This window comes from Musa acuminata, unplaced genomic scaffold, assembly GCF_036884655.1.
Source record: "Musa acuminata AAA Group cultivar baxijiao unplaced genomic scaffold, Cavendish_Baxijiao_AAA HiC_scaffold_71, whole genome shotgun sequence".
NCBI lineage: Eukaryota > Viridiplantae > Streptophyta > Magnoliopsida > Zingiberales > Musaceae > Musa > Musa acuminata.
The window spans coordinates 51,164-72,371 of NW_027020352.1; the positions used below are offsets into that span (position 1 = coordinate 51,164).

At 38.6% G+C, this 21,208-nt stretch overlaps 1 protein-coding gene, 1 long non-coding RNA gene and 1 pseudogene across 2 annotated transcripts in view; 2 read left to right on the forward strand and 1 right to left on the reverse strand.

The window, feature by feature from the left end:
- LOC135654666 (uncharacterized) overlaps positions 1-21,208 on the forward strand; it is a 92,436-nt gene that overhangs the window by 28,123 nt on the left and 43,105 nt on the right. The gene's annotated exons all lie outside the window — the stretch shown is intronic.
- Positions 5,560-6,248, reverse strand: LOC103970979 (uncharacterized). Its single transcript, XR_010503128.1, has 2 exons — positions 5,900-6,248; positions 5,560-5,793 (listed from the first exon to the last, which is right to left on the reverse strand). It is a non-coding gene; the product is annotated as an uncharacterized LOC103970979 (long non-coding RNA).
- On the forward strand, positions 8,120-9,271 carry LOC135654655 (uncharacterized; annotated as a pseudogene).

The window sequence follows — 21,208 nt, forward strand, 5'->3', positions numbered from 1 at the left end:
CTTATAAGCCAATCATACACATTGCGCACTTCCGATGTGGGACTAATGAGATGTTACAATCACCCCCACTCAAAGGCTTGACGTCCTCGTCAAGCCCCAACATAACCCAGATCAAACCCTAGCATAGTGCATGTGAGGCGTAGCCCAGTGGTGGCTCCACGCCGTGACGAGTCCATTGACTCCGTCTACGGGTAGCCCTTTCCTACTCGAGCCCCCTTAACCATGCCCAAATGCTAGGTCGTCTCTGATACCAAATATAATGACCCGAGCCTGATGGGCTAACTGTCCTATCAACTTCGTTTGGTCTAAACCACTGACCAAAATGCTTAAGCTGAAGTTGATAGTAGTATACTCATCAGACCCTTATAAGCCAATCATACACATTGCGCACTTCCAATGTGGAACTAATGGGATGTTACAGTTACCGAGACTGGGCATAACCCGAACCGAGTGTTAGAATTTGGATCGAGATCAATTGATTTTAAACCCGACTCGACGATGCAAATTGTAAGCGGGCCAAACCAAAAATGATAGTGCACCCGTAAGTCCTCCCGTAGTCGAGAACCATAACCATGCTTTCTTTTCTCCTTTCAGTCTTCTGTGTTTTTTTATAAAGAATATAGCTTACAATTACCCTAACGTCCCCCATTGATATTTTATGCATATGGGTGACAGGAGAGCTAAGCTTGAAACGTCTTTATATGCTAATCTCTACACGATAATATATGTTGGACGGTGATCGACTCTAATGTTTCATATCAATCGATTATAAATAATTATCAGATTTTATCTTTTCTATCGACTTGTTTCAATTAATTGTATGATATTATGTTAATGATAAGTGATAATTTCGTTATCATAAAAAATATTTTTTTATAAAATAAAATAAAAAACTAAAAAAATAGAGGAAAAGAGTTAATGTTTATTTTCCACCGTTACCGAGACTGGGTATAAAATCGAGCGATAGAATTTGGATCGAGAACTCTGATCATCCTTTCTTTGTTTTTTATGTCACTGGTTAAGCGGCGCCGAGCGAGCGTAGATCGCCCTGGTCGGACGCCTCCTGAGACCAGCCAAATCGAGTTGTCGATCTCTGACCTAGCGGACTCCTACGTTCTCCCCTCTTGTCAAGATCCGGTACATGTTCTAGATCCCTCCTAAAAGTGATCTTCATGTGTCGATTCTTTCCGATTTGAACTAGTCGCTCTGTTTTCGGTATGGTCGCCGGCGATATAGTGTCGAGAATCGTCAATCGGGTTTCTCGGCACCTTCCATAGCCAACAATACTGATCTTTCTCTCACAACCAATCTTACGGGTGCTGTTGATTCGTCTTCGCTCGCTCAGCGTCACCCAGCTCAGCGTCACCCATGCTCCCAGTTGTGACATCCTTCGCTTATTTGCATCATCCTTTCTGTAAATTCTATTGTTATCCCCATCATCTGGCCTTACATCGATAGAGCACCAGGCATGGTCAGGTATCTGCTGGACTCGATGGCTGATACAGTTACATGCTTGGATGATCAACAAAGCTCATCGACGATTCGGGTGACATGTCCACTCGATGGTTGATACAGTTACATGCTTGGATGATCAACAAAGCTCATTGATAATTACCAAATCCAACAGCTTTATGTTATCGACTAATTTGTTATTTTTTCTCGAAGAAATTGTGTGATGCTAAGGGTAAATTCTTAATTTAAGATCAGTATGACATTCGACTGGGATTCGGGTGACATATCCACTCGATGGTTTATACAGTTGTTACATGTTTGGATGATCAACAAAGCTCATCGATAATTACCAAATCCACCAACTGTCTTCCAGCACTTTGGCACTGAACAGTTGTGCTTGATTGCACACTAAACCCATCTACCATGGTTGAAGAAATATTGTTTACTTCTTCAGTGAGATCTGAAATTGACATCTGCATTGCTGGAATGACTTCCTTTAGTTGATCAACAAGTCCCTGAATAGCAGGATAAGTTAATTTAAAGACACACACAAAATAAAAAACCAGAACACCGGGAGAAAAGGAAAAAAAAAAAATCATGATTTTACACAAAAAGGAAATGCCCACAATGTGATTAGAACTATTGATATGTTTCCTATCATAGCTGAGGCATACACCACATACAAGAAAACGTGTCACATGGCCGAGAACCCAATATAGATGAAATTGAAGGATTAATGTGAAGTTATGATTGAAAATATGGCAAAATACAGTTTTTTGAACAAAATTCAATTATGCTTTAAATAAATCCAACCAGATTGCTCACTTAAAATTCAGATAAGAACAGATCAATAATTATAAGAATCAAAATGCAAAAGGATTATCATAAAAGTAAAGGGATAAAGGTTTGAAATTTTACAGGGAGGACTAGCCCCTAAATGATTAGTGTTATCCCGGTATCACTAGACCTGTATGCTAACTAAATGTTGGCGATGTTCTGCAAGAGTTGCAGCCAGTGACTCCGCATGCCCACTGCTACTGCTGTCAGATGCACTACGAAGCAGTTCCGGGCCCTCCCCTTCATTAGCTTTCACCTTTAGCAGCAAAGGTTGAAAAGCAATCAGCAAAATAAACAAACAGGAAATAAATCACAAATAAAGAATTAAGTCGCTCTCTTAATAAACACATGTTATCAGACACCCAAAAAAACAGCAGCATTAAATAACATTTGAGACATTGACAGGAACAATACTATGGTGATAAGGTAACTATTTATAGAATATGTCAACTTTCAAAGAGAAATCTGCATTAATTGTCAAGATATTCATCAGAAGTTGAATGAATAGAAAATCGTAGATAAATTTTGCTGCTTACAAAATAAATATATAATTTTCTTACAGTTTCCACTTCAATATATAAAAAACTTACTTTTGGTCCTTGCAACCATTAATTTGCTTGCAAATGCTAAAACGTTTGACAAAATAGTGTCTTGCCCATGTATTAAGTGAAGCTGAATCTGAAGACAATAGTGTCTTGCCACCCCTCAAATAGGAAAAATCATCAGATGAGCACAGCAAGAGGCTCAAGCAGAAAAAGAGCAAGAAGATTTTGCCATGAAGGAAGCATGCCGGCCATCAAGAAAGTTGTGGTGAAGGATGGGTGAGTCCCCCACCACCACCCACCAGCTAGATGAGTCTTGCTAAACTTGCTCGAGATGTCCAATTCTTTGAGAATTTGCATCGCACAAAGATCTTAAAAATAGTGGTTTCGAAGGTAAAATTAATGAATTGCATTTCTCTGTGGTTACGGAGAATTGTGATAGTTATATGCAATTAGAATTTTGATTTGCATATGGGTTACAGAGGATTCTCCACGAGTCATTTGTAGGCAAAGTGATTGCTTGTGCACAAAAACCTGATTCACATAATGCCGAATTATATAACTTGCAGTCCACACGTCACCAATATTTACCCATGACGATAACAAAAGATCTGACCCGCAAATACAAAACAAGCCATTGAAGGGTAAGGACATTTTGTTAAGTATGAAAAGATACAGCATAATTACAGCTGCTACACAATGACCGGGTAGAGAAAATGATAGTTAGATAGATGCATCATCAAAACAACCAACAACAACAGTGGAATCGAGTGTAAAATTAGACTACATCACACGATTCAAGCTCGAATTAGAAACCCTTACATTTCAGTTGCCTAAGTTAGTCACCATCGCAAACGAATGTATGATGTTGGCCCTCGACCAAGACGGCTGCATCTAACCTTTCTCTTCAGCTGCATATAATACCACCACCATGGTGGATATGGAACTCTTAGTGTTCCATGAGAGCAGCATCAGTTTCAGATAATGGTGCTGCAGAAGAAAAGAAAAAGGTTGCCACAGTTAGCGGTGTAGTAATCAGGAACAAGAACTATGAGCAATGCACTCAGCCAACAGAGTGGACAGTGAAGACCAAAATCAACACCCACACTAGGCAGTTTGAAAAAAATAATACCAACACATGCTTGGAAATATTAACCATACCGAGCAAGTCCTCGTATGCATCTTGGAAGAATGATGATTCCAGTAACAATGGAGGTGAGAAAACTTGATCCAGAGTGTCGTTGACTTCAGGATGCATTCTTTGTATTTTTTCAGTGGATGGTTGGAACAGCCTGGCCAGGTTTTTGTTCTCCTTCAGTCCATTCAATCTATTTAACATATCTGGAATGAAGCTTTGCTGGCTATTGGCATTACAGGAAAGATCTGTCATGTTCATCGGGGCCTGAACTTCTGGTGGTGAGGAGAAAACCAGTTGTTGATTTCTCCAGTTGTAGTAATCAGGCTATTTAACATATTTTTACTAGAAAAGCGTCATCTAAGAAAGCAGTCGTGCGCACAAACATACTTTTACTAGAAAAGCTAGATAGTATCCAAAAGAACCCAGCAATGATCAAAACTACATTCTGAAATGTAGATGTGAATCCGTGCAAATCTTTTAGGTTCATTCGAATCAATCAATATTTATTACTAATTATTATTATTATTATTATTATTATTATTTTGTTAATCGTGATATTGAATTATATGTCCAGTTTTGTTTATCTTATTGGAGCTGCAATGCTCTTCAATGATTCGTCATATTTATGCATCCCATAGGCTCATCCGAATCAACCAAGTAATCGATTCGGTTGAACCAAGCCGAGGAGCCTCATCGAACCCGAACGTTTTCACAAATTCACATTCAGTTCACAATCACTGAGCTCAAACCCAAGCACGGCTCGATTAATTGTGTGGCCTGACGAATCCGTGCACAATCCGCTCATATCAGTACTCCAACCATTAGACGCCGACCTCACGGCTCAATTCCTATGATATAAAAGATCGCGCTGACCGAGTCAAAACTCTGTGTCTCTGGAAGCCTCGGCACGGCGGAACCCTTGCGCTCACTCGCTCGCTTTGAAGATTGCGACTTTATCGCGCAATCCTCGGCACGACGGTATCCGCATATGGTCTTCCTTGCCCGTTGAGGTAAGTTTCCTTCTTCTAAACCCTAGCAAGTTTTCTGATACCTTTATCGCGCTTGAATTTTTTTGTATTGTTTCTGTGAAGTGCGTTGGCCTTTGATTTGATGACAACTTGAGCTAGGGTTTTCGTTGTTTTCCATCATCTGATCAAAATCGCTCAATTAGGGAAGAAAGATCAAAATCGAAGACAAGAGGGAAGGAGAGATCAAGAAGGGCAAGAAAAAGATCGAACAAGAGGAGATCGCGAGGGGTTCTTGGAGGATGAGATGGCGTTGAAATTTTTGAACAAGAAGGGATGGCACACCGGGAGCCTCCGGAACATCCTGTGCTTCAGGACTTTCTTGCTAGGAACTGTCTAACTGGGCAATTAAAGATACTTTGATTAAATTTATTGTTGCCTCTACTCTCCACATTTGGAAAAAGTATTGTTAAGTCTCCATATGCTTAAATATCTCATTCGGGATTGTGATATTTCTTTGATGCAACCTTTTATAAAGTTATTATTCAAGTCCATGACTGTATTCTGAAGCCCTATTCAAGATGTAGAAAATTTGACGTTCAATTGATGCCTAACAACGACATCGTCATCACGCAATACGCCATATCTTTATACTCAATCATGATGATTCACAAAAAATAAAAATCATGATAAAAGTACATAATAATCCTAAAAGAATAGTCCCTTGGAGGAACTACCCTCGGATGTTGAGGTAGTGGAAGCCGCCGCTGGTGGTGCTTGAAGAGCCTTTAACCCATCTGAGCTCCCCTTTCCCACCGCCAATCCTGACTCGTAGAGAAAATCCAACCTTTCTTGCCTCCTAATCAGATCAATCCCAGACAATAGCACAACGTCAGGAAAGCATGACGCTAAGAAACAATCAACGAAACATTTTTTTTCCTCAAACAATCAAACAGAACCCTAACCCTAAAATCAAGAAATTAAAGAAGGAAGCTTGGGGATCGGGGCTTAGGGACGAGGTCGGCCTGTTCCTGGAGGAGGCGGAACTCGGACCTCTCGCGCTCGTCCTGGATTTGCTTGCGGAGCTCCTCGAGCTTGCACTGCTCGGCCTCATGCTTCTGCTCCGCCTTCCACACGTTCTCGATGTTTCGGAGGCTCCCGGTGTGCCATCCCTTCTTGTTTAGAAATTTCAATGCCATCTCGTCCTCCAAGAACCCGTCGCGATCTCCTCTTGTTCGATCTTTTTCTTGCCCTTCTTGATCTCGCCTTCCCTCGTCTTCGATTTGGGAGAAACTAAGGGAACAGGGGATGAGGCTAAATGGGATTATGACGTATATATACAAATGAATTGGGTGGGCCACTCCTTGTTTCTATATCTTTATAAAACGATCAAAATATTTATCTTTTAAAAAATAGTTTCCCACTTAAATTCGATCTAATATTATAGTAATTTTAAATAAAGTTGGATTATATATTTTTTTAAACTGAACCAAAAATATTATAGCTAAATAATATGGATATTTTACCTCAAAAAAACTTTTATTATTGAATTTTTATCCGTTGACACTCCCTAATTGGTTTTTATGATGAAAATATCCTCGGTCAAATCCATAAATAACATCGATAATCCATCATAAATGAAAATATCCTCAGTCAAACAGGTCATTCAGTAGATTATTTTATAGTTGCATAAAGGTATGACAGGTTTGCTTTCTCTCTCTCTCTCTCTCTCTCACACACACATAAATTTAGGGTCTTATTATATGCTACTTGAGAAGGCTCGGAAGTTATCAACTCTTAAAATAATTCTTTGTGATGGCAGGAATTGATAGAGGAGTTAGGTATATATATAGTAGGTTTCGACAGAGCTGGATATGGTGAAAGTGATACCAATCCCAGTCGTTCAGATATCGCGGAGCTGGCAGATGCTTTGTGTTAGGATCGGAGCGGCACTAAGAGGGGGGGGTGAATTAGTGCAGCGGATTAAAACTTCGGTTTTAGAAAATCTTTCGTGCGATAAGAACGGAACTTGAAAAGCTTAATCTTGAAAGCGTATTCTTAAATATGCGCAGCAAGGGTAATAAGGAACTAAAGCATGTAAGAAGGTTTGCAATAATGTAAATAGCAATAATGAAATGCAAACCAAGGATCACGCCGATTTTAGAGTGGTTCGGTCAAATGACCTACTCCACTTGCGAGGCCCCTCTTCGATGAGGCTCCCACCTTCCACTAGCAAATCTCTTGAAAGGGAAGGGTAAATACCCCTCTTACAACTTTTACAAGCGGTTCACTCTCTTACAGATTTTTAGCAAGAAAGAAGGAGGTGAACACTAGCAAATTGAAAACAAGACTATCTAAGACTTTTCTAAGGCCTTTCTCTCAAACACTTGCTGCTCAAAAAGTTGTTTTCTCAGCTGAGAATAGAGGGGTATTTATAGGCCCCAAGAGGATTCAAATTTGGGCTCCAAAATTTGAATTCTCGTTGGGTTCCCGATGCTGGCGGTGCCACCGCCTGTCAGTGGCGGTGCCACCGCCTGTCACTTGTCAAGAGCTGGCAGCGCTGGGCGGTGCCACCGCCCAGCCAAGCGGTGCCACCGCCTGGCTCTCGGACACCGGGCGGTGCCACCGCCTACAGTGTTTTCAGCCCATCTACAGTGTTTTCAGCCCACTTAGTTGGGCTTCAATCTTGGCCCAAACTAATCCGAACTCGGGCCCAATTGGCCCCTACTTAGGTTATAGGATTAATACCTAATCCTAACCCTAATTAACATGCTAACTATGAATTTAAAGATATTTTCTAAGCTATTACAAAGTTCGCAAGTCAAGACTTCTTTCGACGAGCTTCCGGCGAACTTCCGGCGGTCTTCCGACAAACTCTCGGAAACCATTCTGCGGACTCCCGACAAGCTCCTAGACTTCACGATTTGATCTTGGCGAGTTCCAATGAGCTTCTTCGGCAAGCTCCGATCTTTCTCGGCGAGCTCCGCGAACTTCCAACGAACCTTCCGGTGAGCTTCCGAAAAACCCTTCGGCAAGCTCCCTACTCATTCTCGGCGAGTTCCGGCAGCATTCCCGACGAACCTTCAGACTTCCGTCGAACTCTCGAACTCCCAATGAATCCTTCGCGCTTGACTCCGACACTTTGTTTCGCTTTATGTCTTCATCGTTATCGTAGTTAATCCTTGGGTGGCCATGCTGTCTGGGCGTCCATTAAGTACATTCCAGATAGGTAACTGTGGTTTGCTAGACTACAATGTCACGGTACATAGTTCAGGGTGTGTTTGCCGCCGCCGCAGCCTTACAAATAGATATCATTTGGGTTTTACCTCCTGCAACATCAGACTGAGCAAGCACCTGAGAATGTTGCAATTCATTTCAGGATTGCTGGAGCTGCTATGATGGCACCAGTAATAAACTGCAGATGGCCTGGGTTCCCGCGGCATCTATCAGAGGAGGCTTACAGAAAGCAACAGCCTGGAGATCAGTGGGCATTGTGAGTTGCATATTATGCCCCCTGGTTGCTGCATTGGTGGATGAAACAATCGTGGTTGCCTTCCTCCACCGTTTTCAAAGGCACAACCCATCTGCCCAACCGCTTGGATGCACAAGTTCGTGAGTACGCCATGAAGAATAGTGGAATGTTCGAAGAGGTTGGTGCTACCCCAGTGTCATTTTTTTTATTTTTTATTTTGACCCATTTCAACTGTCCAAGGAGCTTTGTAGTATGACGCTGCAAGAACTGAAGAATGCAAGCGTCACTGTGCTTGCAGAGGCGGAAACTTGCCACTCAGCAAGGCATGCTTGAGTCGTTTTACCGAGACATGATGGTGATGTTCGGGAAGTGGGAATTTGATCCGATGGATCTCTCGGAACCGCCCTTTCCAGTTCATCTATGGCATGGGGATGAAGACGGGCTCGTGCCGGTTACTCTACAGCGATACATCTGCAGCCGCCTCAGCTGGATCAACTACCATGAGCTGAAGGAAACAGCGCACTACTTGGGAGGTGTGTAGAGCTTGGTTGATGTTGTCCTCAAGACCTTGCTAGTGGTGTCGGTTTCGGCATGACCACATATTTATCAGTTTGGAAAAAGAAGCACCCACAGGAAGCGGAATGCGTAATTCATACATGGGAGGGATAATAATTAGATCGCACATGCCCTGTTTTAACAATGCATCCATTACTTATGCGAGATCACCCACCATATACACATTGTTAGAGAGAGAGAGATATATATATATATATATATATATATATATATATATATATATATATATATATATATGCTTGCATTGCGCTTTGACTATTGAATAATTAACGCCTGAACTTTGGTTGCATCCACTTGTGGATAAATTTATGGTTCAAATTTCTTAGACGGAGAGCAGATCCGGAGAGAACTTAGCATACATTTTATTCAATCAGCTCGGATGGACGGCCGACACGGGCAGAGAACTTAGCATACATTTTATACATTTTATGCAAATGTATATAAGAACAAGTTTTTGATAAGTTATTTAGAGCTTGGGAGGTTCTATTGTGCTTCATCTGAAATCAATTAAAAGGGAAAAGCAAAATCAGAAGGTTGTATTGATATTTACCATGTGTAGAAGGGCTAGAGAAGGGACATTGGTCTAGATTGCTTACATTTGTTTACAGCTTAGGTTGAGGAGTCTATGTAGTCATTACACATGACAGGCTTATGTGTGATTACTAGGAAATTTATAAGTATAGAACTGATGAGCATGGTTTAAAGATGATGATTGTAGTTATAGGTTTGCAAACAACGATATACTACTGTTCTGTGAAATGAAGTTTAAAATGTAGGGTTGTAGAGGACATAAACTGTTTTTCAATAATTAATATAATTTGAGGATAACAAAAGCACTGGGGTGAACACTCATTGCACCATGTAGTCCTTAGTTTGTGCAGCTCCTCTGAAATGTATAAAATGAGAATTATACTCTTTGGTTTTTAAAGGGAATTAAAAAAAAAGAAATGTATAAATTGAGGGTAAGGATGCCTCCACCAAAACCAAACAGACATGCAGAATTATTTTACTCTTTATTGTCTAGTGTGGATTTTTTAGCAAGCATTTTTGGCCAACAATGTTTTGGTGTCATTTGTTTTACATGGATTTAATATGACTCTCATTTGACCTGCAGATGAAGCTAGAGTTAAAGAGTTTAAGCTCAAATCTATGTGGAGAAGCCCAAATGGAACAATAAGAAATATTTTAAATGGTTTGCTTTATAGTGCTTGGTTTTGCTATTTGATATTTTTTATATCATTAATTTCATATACAAATCCACACAATTATCTTTAAAGTCAATTTTACTCCACAATATGGTCATTTTGACTTTCAAAAAACAACTTTTATCTTTTATGTTGGATATAATGCTCATCTAAGTTGCTTCTTGGAACTTTTGTTATTGGTTAGCATGATTTGTTGCATATGGTTGTCCTCTGCATCTGTTTTCTTGTATTTAAGATCTAGGGAATATATGAGGACTATTCCTTAAACATTGTTAATTTATTTGGTAGCATGAGATTATAGAGTTCTTCTCAACCATTCAACCTAAGAATCCATTCAAGTTTTAATTGGTACCACTACATTTCCCTTATCTTGAGTACACAAGGAGTGCCCTTAAACTTTAACTTAAATTTTTAGGTACTACTAGTTCAACTTGATCTATGATGGCTAATTTTGATTGATTGAATGATTTAGGATCATCTTGGTCAATGATCCTGGTTCATCTCCAGCTATTTTTTGCTTATTTTAATATAAATGTTTGATTCAATTACAACAATAACAACAACAATAGTAACAAAGCCAAAAGTCTTAACTATTTGGATTGACTACATAAGTCTTTTGCCGTCATTGAGATTTGTGAAAGGCCATATGTTTAGTTAAGTTTAAAGTATTTAAATCTTTAGTTATAATTTCTATTAGTTGTTTTAGGTTTTCCTCTATCTCTTCTTGTACCACTAACATTAATTAAAGTTTAATTACAAATTTTAGATGGGTTTAGTGTGCAATCAAGCACAACTGTTCAGTGCCAAAGTGTTGGAAGACAGTCGGGCTTGAAATCAATTGATCTCGATCCAAATTCTATTGCTCGGTTCGGGTTATGCTCAGTCTCGATAACGGTGGAAAATAGACATTAGAATCAATTGATTTCAAGCCCGACTCGACGATGCCAATTGTAAGTGGGCCAAACAAAAAAGGATAGTGCACCCGTTACCGCTCCTGTAGTCGAGAACCATTACCATCCTTTCTTTTCTTCTTTCAGTCTTCTGTGTTTCTTTATAAAGAATATAATTTACAATTATCCTAACGTCCCCCATTGATATTTTATGCATATGGGTGATAGGGGAGCTAAACTTGAACCGTCTTTGTATGCTAACCTCTACACGATAATATATGTTGGACGGTGATAGACTCTAATGTTTCATATCAATCGATTATAATTAATAATCAGATTTTATCTTCCTTATCGACTTATTTCAATTAATTGTACGATATTATCTTAATGGTAAGTGACAATTTCGTTATCATAAAAATATTTTTTTATAAAACAAAATAAAAAACCGAAAAAGAGAGGAAATGAGTTAATGTCAATTTTCCACCGTTGCCGAGACAGGGCATAACCCAAACCGATCGATAGAATTTGGATCGAGATCAATTAATTTCAAGCCCGACTCGACGATGCCAATTGTAAGTGGGCCAAAACAAAAAGGATAGTGCACCCGTCAGCCCTCCCGTAGTCGAGAATCCTAACCATCCTTTCTTTTCTTCTTTCTGTCTTCTGTGTTTCTTTATAAAGAATATACATTGCAATTAACCTAACGTGCCCCATCGATATTTTATGCATATGGGTGACAGGGGAGCTAAGCTTGAACCGTCTTTCTATGCTAACCTCTACACGATAATATATGTTGAACGGTGATCGACTCTAATGTTTAATATCAATCGATCATAATTAATTATCAGATTTTATCTTCCCTAAAGACTTGTTTCAATTAATTGTACGATTTATCTTAATGGTAAGTGATAATTTCGTTATCATAAAAAATATTTTTTTTATAAAACAAAATAAAAAACCGAAAAAGAGAGGAAATAAGTTAATGCCTATTTTCCTCCGTTACCGAGACAGGGCATAAACCGAACCGAGCGATAGAATTTAGATCGAGATCAATTGATTTCAAGCCCGAATCGACGATGCCAATTGTAAGTGGAACCAAAAAGGATAGTGCACCCGTCAGCCCTCCCGTAGTCGAGAACCCTAACCATCCTTTCTTTTCTTCTTTCACTCTTCTGTGTTTCTTTATAAAGAACATAGCTTGCAATTATCCTAACGTCCCTCATTGATATTTTATGCATATGGGTGATAGGGGAGCTAAGCTTGAACCACCTTTCTATGCTAACCTCTACACGATAATATATGTTGGACGGTGATCGACTATAATGTTTCATATCAATCGATTATAATTAATTATCAGATTTTATCTTCCCTATCGACTTGTTTTAATTAATTGTACGATATTATCTTAATGATAAGTGACAATTTCGTTATTATAAAAAAATATTTTTTTTTATAAAACAAAATAAAAAACTGAAAAAGAGAGGAAAAGAGTTAATGTCTATTTTCCACCGTTACTGTGACTGGGCATAACCTGAACCGAGCGATAGAATTTGGATCGAGATCACATGATTTAAAGCCCGACTCGACGATGCCAATTGTAAGCGGGCCAAACCAAAAAAGATAATGCACCCGTCAACCCTCCCGTAGTCGAGAACCCTAACTATCCTTTCTTTTCTTCTTTCAGTCTTCTGTGTTTCTTCATAAAGAATATAACTTGCAATTACCCTAACGTCCCCCATTGATATTTTATGCATATGAGTGACAGGGGAGCAAAACTTGAACCGTCTTTCTATGCTAACCTCTACACGATAATATATGTTGGACGATAATCGACTATAATGTTTCATATCAATCGATTATAATTAATTATCAGATTTTATCTTCCCTATAGACTTGTTTTAATTAATTGTACGATATTATCTTAACGGTAAGTGATAATTTCGTTATTAAAAAAAATATTTTTTTTATAAAACAAAATAAAAAATCGAAAAAGAGAGGAAATGAGTTAATGTCTATTTTCCACCGTTACCGAGACAAGGCATAACCCGAACCGAGCGATAGAATTTGGATCGAGATCAATTGATTTCAAGCCCGACTCAACGATGCCAATTGTAAGTGGGCCAAACAAATGAGGATAGTGCACCCGTCAGCCCTCTCGTAGTCGAGAACCCTAACCATCCTTTCTTTTCTTCTTTCGGTCTTCTGTGTTTCTTTATAAAGAATATACCTTGCAATTAACCTAACGTCCCCCATCGATATTTTATGCATATGGGTGACAGGGGAGCTAAGCTTGAACCGTCTTTCTATGCTAATCTCTACACGATAATATATGTTGGACGGTGATCGACTCTAATGTTTCATATCAATCGATTATAATTAATTATCAGATTTTATCTTCCCTAAAGACCTGTTTCAATTAATTGTACGATATTATCTTAATGGTAAGTGATAATTTCGTTATAATAAAAAATATTTTTTTTATAAAACAAAATAAGAAACCGAAAAAGAGAGGAAATAAGTTAATGCCTATTTTCCACCGTTACTGAGATAGGGCATAAACCGAACCGAGCAATAGAATTTGGATCGAGATCAATTGATTTCAAGCCCGACTCGACGATGCCAATTGTAAGTGGGCCAAACCAAAAAGGATAGTGAACCCGTCAGCCCTCCCGTAGTCGAGAACCCTAACCATTCTTTCTTTTCTTCTTTCAGTCTTCTGTGTTTCTTTATTAAGAATATAGCGTGCAATTATCCTAACGTCCCCCATCGATATTTTATGCATATGGGTGACAGGGGAGCTAAGCTTGAACCGTCTTTCTATGCTAACCTCTACACGATAATATATGTTGGATGGTGATCGACTCTAATGTTTCATATCAATCGATTATAATTAATTATCAGATTTTATCTTCCCCGTCGACTCGTTTCAATTAATTATACGATATTATCTTAATGGTAAGTGATAATTTCATTATCATAAAAAATATTTTTTTTATAAATCAAAATAAAAAACTGAAAAAGAGAGGAAAAGAGTTAATGTCTATTTTCCACCGTTACCGAGACTGGGCATAACCCGAACCGAGTGTTAGAATTTGGATCGAGATCAATTGATTTTAAACCCGACTCGACGATGCAAATTGTAAGCGGGCCAAACCAAAAATGATAGTGCACCCGTCAGCCCTCCCGTAGTCGAGAACCATAACCATGCTTTCTTTTCTCCTTTCAGTCTTCTGTGTTTTTTTATAAAGAATATAGCTTACAATTACCCTAACGTCCCCCATTGATATTTTATGCATATCGGTGACAGGAGAGCTAAGTTTGAACCGTCTTTATATGCTAATCTCTACACGATAATATATGTTGGACGGTGATCGACTCTAATGTTTCATATCAATCGATTATAAATAATTATCAGATTTTATCTTTTCTATCGACTTGTTTCAATTAATTGTATGATATTATGTTAATGATAAGTGATAATTTCGTTATCATAAAAAATATTTTTTTATAAAATAAAATAAAAAACTAAAAAAATAGAGGAAAAGAGTTAATGTTTATTTTCCACCGTTACCGAGACTGGGAATAAAATCGAGCGATAGAATTTGGATCGAGAACTCTGACCATCCTTTCTTTGTTTTTTATGTCACTAGTTAAGCGGCGCCGAGCGAGCGTAGATCGCCCTGGCCGGACGCCTCCTGAGACCAGCCAAATCGAGTTGTCGATCTCTGACCTAGCGGACTCCTACGTTCTCCCCTCTTGTCAAGATCCGGTACATGTTCTAGATCCCTCCTAAAAGTGATCTTCATGTGTCGATTCTTTCTGATTTGAACTCGTCGCTCTGTTTTCGGTATGGTCGCCGACGATATAGTGTCGAGAATCGTCAATCGAGTTTCTCGGCACCTTCCATAGCCAGCAATACTGATCTTTCTCTCACAACCAATCTTACGGGTGCTGTTGATTCGTCTTCGCTCGCTCAGTGTCACCCAGCTCAGCGTCACCCAGCTCAGCGTCACCCATGCCCCCGGTTGTGACATCCTTCGCTTATTTGCATCATCCATTCTGTAAATTCTATTGTTATCCCCATCATCTGGCCTTACATCGATAGAGCACCAGGCATGGTCAGGTATCTGCTGGACTCGATGGCTGATACAGTTACATGCTTGGATGATCAACAAAGCTCATCGACGATTCGGGTGACATGTCCACTCGATGGTTGATACAGTTAATGCTTGGATGATCAACAAAGCTCATTGATAATTACCAAATCCAATAGCTTTTTGTTATCGACTAATTTGTTATTTTTTCTCGAAGAAATTGGGTGATGCTAAGGGTAAATTCTTAATTTAAGATCAGTATGACATTCGACTGGGATTCGGATGACATGTCCACTCGATGGTTGATACAGTTGTTACATGCTTGGATGATCAACAAAACTCATCGATAATTACCAAATCCACCTACTGTCTTCCAGCACTTTGGCACTGAACAGTTGTGCTTGATTGCACACTAAACCCATCTACCATGGTTGAAGAAATATTGTTTACTTCTTCAGTGAGATCTGAAATTGACATCTGCATTGCTGGAATGACTTCCTTTAGTTGATCAACAAGTCTCTGAATACCAGGATAAGTTAATGTAAAGACACACAAAATAAAAAACCAGAACACCGGGAGAAAAGGAAAAAAAAAATTCATGATTTTACACAAAAAAGGAAATGCCCACAATGTGATTAGAACTATTGATATGTTTCCTAATCACAGCTGAGGCATACACCACATACAAGAAAACGTGTCACATGACCGAGAACCCAATATAGATGAAATTGAAGGATTAATGTGAAGTTATGATTGAAAATATGGCAAAATACAGGTTTTTGAACAAAATTCAATTATGCTTTAAATAAATCCAACCAGATTGCTCACTTAAAATTCAGATAAGAACAAATCAATAATTATAAGAATCAAAATGCAAAAGGATTATCATAAAAGTAAAGGGATAAAGGTCTGAAATTTTACAGGGAGGACTAGCCCCTAAATGATTAGTGTTATCCCGGTATCACTAGACCTGTATGCTAACTAAATGTTGGCGATGTTCTGCAAGAGTTGCAGCTAGTGACTCCGCATGCCCACTGCTACTGCTGTCAGATGCACTACTAAGCAGTTCCGGGCCCTCCCCTTCATTAGCTTTCACCTTTAGCAGCAAAGGTTGAAAAGCAATCAGCAAAATAAACAAACAGGAAAAAAATCACAAATAAAGAATTAAGTCGCTCTCTTAATAAACACATGTTATCAGACACCCAAAAAAACCGCAGCATTAAATAACGTTTGAGACATTGACAGGAACAATACTATGGTGATAAGGTAACTATTTATAGAATATGTCAACTTTCAAAGAGAAATCTGCATTAATTATCAAGATATTCATCAGAAGTTGAATGAATAGAAAATCATAGATAAATTTTGCTGCCTACAAAATAAATATATAATTTTCTTACAGTTTCCACTTCACTATATAAAAAACTTACTTTTGGTCCTTGCAACCATTAATTAGCTTGCAAATGCTAAAACGTTATTTTCATTGATACATCAAAAAATTATCAAACTGTGGTATTGAGACGAGTCAAGCTGGGAAAACTGATACAGTCACAAACGGCAACCGTGATCATGAACATACCATTACGTCGGTGTGCAGCAAGTTATTTGCCTGTTGAAATGTGGTTTAAATTTCTCCTAAGAAACTTGACACAAAATTGCCTAATTTTTTGTTTTCTTTTCTGTAACAAAACACTGCTTGCCTCTCCTTGAGAAAATGCAACCACAAGAATCCACAAGTTTAGATTTAACAGAAGCCTTAGGGTGTCTTCATGCCACACATAACTAATAGTTCCAGCAGCATCTGATTCTAACTAATCCACAACTTGATTACTCCCATAGAGGTAATGATGCTCTAAAGAAATGTGTTCATCAGGTATATCCAACTCCAAGATGCCCATCAAATAGGCAAACTAGGATTATAGAAATGCTACTGTATCTACTCAAGAAACATCGGAGGATGAATTTCCCTATATCCATATGCAAAATAATATGCAGCATGACTACCACATTTTACAATTTTCATCACTAAAGCATTAAACATTACTTAACAAGTATAATCTGTGTGAACTAAAGTAATGAGCACTTAAGTGCCACAACAACCATGGACTAATTATATAAGGTTCCACACCAGGAATCCCGGTGGTCACCAATATGGCCAGTGTGGATTTGCTGAAGTATATGCTGCTGGCTAACAAAATTCTATAACTTAAAAGGAGAATGACTGTATATCAAGTTACTTTTCAAGATGCAGTTATTTGGAAAAGCAGGGTTGCTCTGTATCCAGATTTATGATATATCTTAACTAAATGTAACGGAACATAGATCTACAGCACAGAACAGCTGCTTTAAGTAGAGGCATCAATTGCTAATCACATGCACCAAGTCAAACCAAACCCACCGGACTGTTTAGGATAACTTGTCATGAACATAGTTCAGAGCCTGGTCGAGAACTCTTGACCTGTTGGCTGGTTGGCTATGTTAAGGTCAAGCATACATTTTGCTTATAGCAATGTTTTAATTATATCTTCTTGAATCCCCTTCTGACATGCAAAACCAAATATGATCAACCACTCTGACCATATAGCTATATAGTTTGGTTCCTCAATCCTCATTTAGAAATCTAAACCCACTAGAAAATTGGCTCGATTCACATCAGCCTTACATGTCCCTAATATAACCCATCTCAACGTGACTGACCCAACTCGTCAATCACCTCTAGTTCAAGAATTTGTCATCTTTAAGATTTGTCCCTTTTTGCCTCTATGTACTGCTAATGAATTTGAAATTTTATTAACAGGAAAGGTTGACTGATGAAGTTGCTGAGATGACTTGTAAATTCTCCTCTGCTCAGATTGAGAAAGTCTCCGGTAGTCCAACTTTGAAACTCCCTCATTTATTCAATCTAACTCCAAATTCATCGGGGAAAGGCCACCAAGCACCAAAGCAGCATCCTGTAGGTAGTCAAACCAATCAGGAAACTTTGCCAGCCCCAAAAACAGTTTCACCTCCATTTACAATTGATGAAGATGGTGAAGCACAAGGTCAGCGCCTTCAGCCATTACCCACTTGAGGCGATATTCAGATGTTGAAGACCAACAGCTATTATCCAGTTTCTACTTTGTTTACATAATAAATAGAGATGAGCAAATTTTACTTGTCTATTCACTATTCCATGTGGTTTAATTTTTCAGAGACTGATGATTATTATGCTCACAACATTCGTCGTTCTGTTCGTGAAGCTGCACTATCAAGCTCATCAAGCAACTCAGAATTGTTGCAGGAAAGAAGCAGTGATGATGGTTCTGAACACTTCTTTATACCTCTATCAACAACAGATGCTGCTTTTCAGAAAGAAATCGACGATGTTCCTGATTACTACAACTGGAGAAATCAACAACTGGTTTTCTCCTCACCACCAGAAGTTCAGGCCCCGATGAACATGACAGATCTTTCCTGTAATGCCAATAGCCAGCAAAGCTTCATTCCAGATATGTTAAATAGATTGAATGGACTGAAGTAGAACAAAAACCTGGCCAGGCTGTTCCAACCATCCACTGAAAAAATACAAAGAATGCATCCTGAAGTCAACGACACTCTGGATCAAGTTTTCTCACCTCCATTGTTACTGGAATCATCATTCTTCCAAGATGCATACGAGGACTTGCTCGGTATGGTTAATATTTCCAGGCATGTGTTGGTATTATTTTTTTCAAACTGCCTAGTGTGGGTGTTGATTTTGGTCTTCACTGTCCACTCTGTTGGCTGAGTGCATTGCTCATAGTTCTTGTTCCTGATTACTACACCGCTAACTGTGGCAACCTTTTTCTTTTCTTCTGCAGCACCATTATCTGAAACTGATGCTGCTCTCATGGAACACTAAGAGTTCCATATCCACCATGGTGGTGGTATTATATGCAGCTGAAGAGAAAGGTTAGATGCAGCCGTCTTGGTCGAGGGCCAACATCATACATTCGTTTGCGATGGTGACTAACTTAGGCAACTGAAATGTAAGGGTTTCTAATTCGAGCTTGAATCGTGTGATGTAGTCTAATTTTACACTCGATTCCACTGTTGTTGTTGGTTGTTTTGATGATGCATCTATCTAACTATCATTTTCTCTACCCGGTCATTGTGTAGCAGCTGTAATTATGCTGTATCTTTTCATACTTAACAAAATGTCCTTACCCTTCAATGGCTTGTTTTGTATTTGCGGGTCAGATCTTTTGTTATCGTCATGGGTAAATATTGGTGACGTGTGGACTGCAAGTTATATAATTCGGCATTATGTGAATCAGGTTTTTGTGCACAAGCAATCACTTTGCCTACAAATGACTCGTGGAGAATCCTCTGTAACCCATATGCAAATCAAAATTCTAATTGCATATAACTATCACAATTCTCCGTAACCACAGAGAAATGCAATTCATTAATTTTACCTTCGAAACCACTATTTTTAAGATCTTTGTGCGATGCAAATTCTCAAAGAATTGGACATCTCGAGCAAGTTTAGCAAGACTCATCTAGCTGGTGGGTGGTGGTGGGCTCAGTCCTGGTCATCACAAATTATGGAATTATCACGGACTCACCCATCCTTCACCACAACTTTCTTGATGGCCGGCATGCTTCCTTCATGGCAAAATCTTCTTGCTCTTTTTCTGCTTGAGCCTCTTGCTGTGCTCATCTGATGATTTTTCCTGTTTGAGGGGTGGCAAGACACTATTGTCTTCAGATTCAGCTTGACTTAATACATGGGCTTCACTTGTTTCATCATCGTATTGGTCCCCAGTCTTTCTTTTCTACTTGACTTTACCAACTCTCTTCCTTTTAGATGCTTTCTTACCGCTAGAGATTGGCAATTCATCATTATCTACGGTTTCAGTATCATCGCATACTTGTAGATCAGCTTGTTGATCACAAGTATTGCCATTGGAACCTGTTTAACAAGAATTTTGAGACATTATCAAATTGTTTTACATGACGAACGAGTTCCTTACAGATTTTCTAACATTAATTAAAGAAGAAAACCGACCTATTCTAGAACATGATTTAGGTAAAAAGCTACCAACAATCTACATGTACAATTTGTTCCAACATCACTGTGCTGACAAGCACTGCCACAAAACATGCCTATTTGTCTGTGTTTCATGATACCCAAACACAAATACTTCATAGGCTAGCCAGATTTTTTTGTGTGGTAGAATACTTGACCAAACCTAAATGGAGGTACCATGACTAAAGATTCAACAATAACTAATGAGATGCCCATGACCACTGGGAACCAGAAGAGTCCTGATGGTAAGGCTTGTCTAAATCATTTGCTGTTAATAGTGTAATACAGTAAATTTATTGCCAATGATGTAAGAAGTCCATGGACTGATATTACTAGTAACTAGCACACATGGGCATGCTGTTGCTCAGGTATGTATACTCTTGAAACCCTGATATTTTATCAAACTATATAAATCTGAACACATGGAATATGTTTTGATTGGGTTTTATTTCAAATTTAGCATGCATTTAGGGCTTCGTTCATCATAACAAGTGATCCAAATTGTACCAAGTGGGCCTTGTCATGTGACCCAAATTGCCTAAGCCCATGCATTATCAGCATCCCTGTCAGCTCATTTGCCTAAGTGGGATTATTAGGAAGTCACAGTCTACCCTAACCAAATGGAGATGTCCTCAACAGAACTGGCTCAAAATATTGAGTTTGTTGTTTTTTATGATCATAATCTCATGATTCTGAAATTTAATGTATGAGAACTAGTGAAAGTCATAGTTCTACAAGGTCACTGTGCAACTACATTGTTAATTATATTTAGCTGTTTTGTTTATTTCTCTTTTGTTTTCTTTTTTTGTGGATATAATTTCTTGATTGGATATAATTTCTTGATCAGATCCTTTCTCTGATTGTCGTTTAGTTATCATCTCATATCTAAGACTCTTTGATTCTTATAGACATTTATCAGATGTCTAGCTACTTGTTCCTACTCCCATAATAAATTAAGTCCTATTACCATAATGGACAAAATTATCA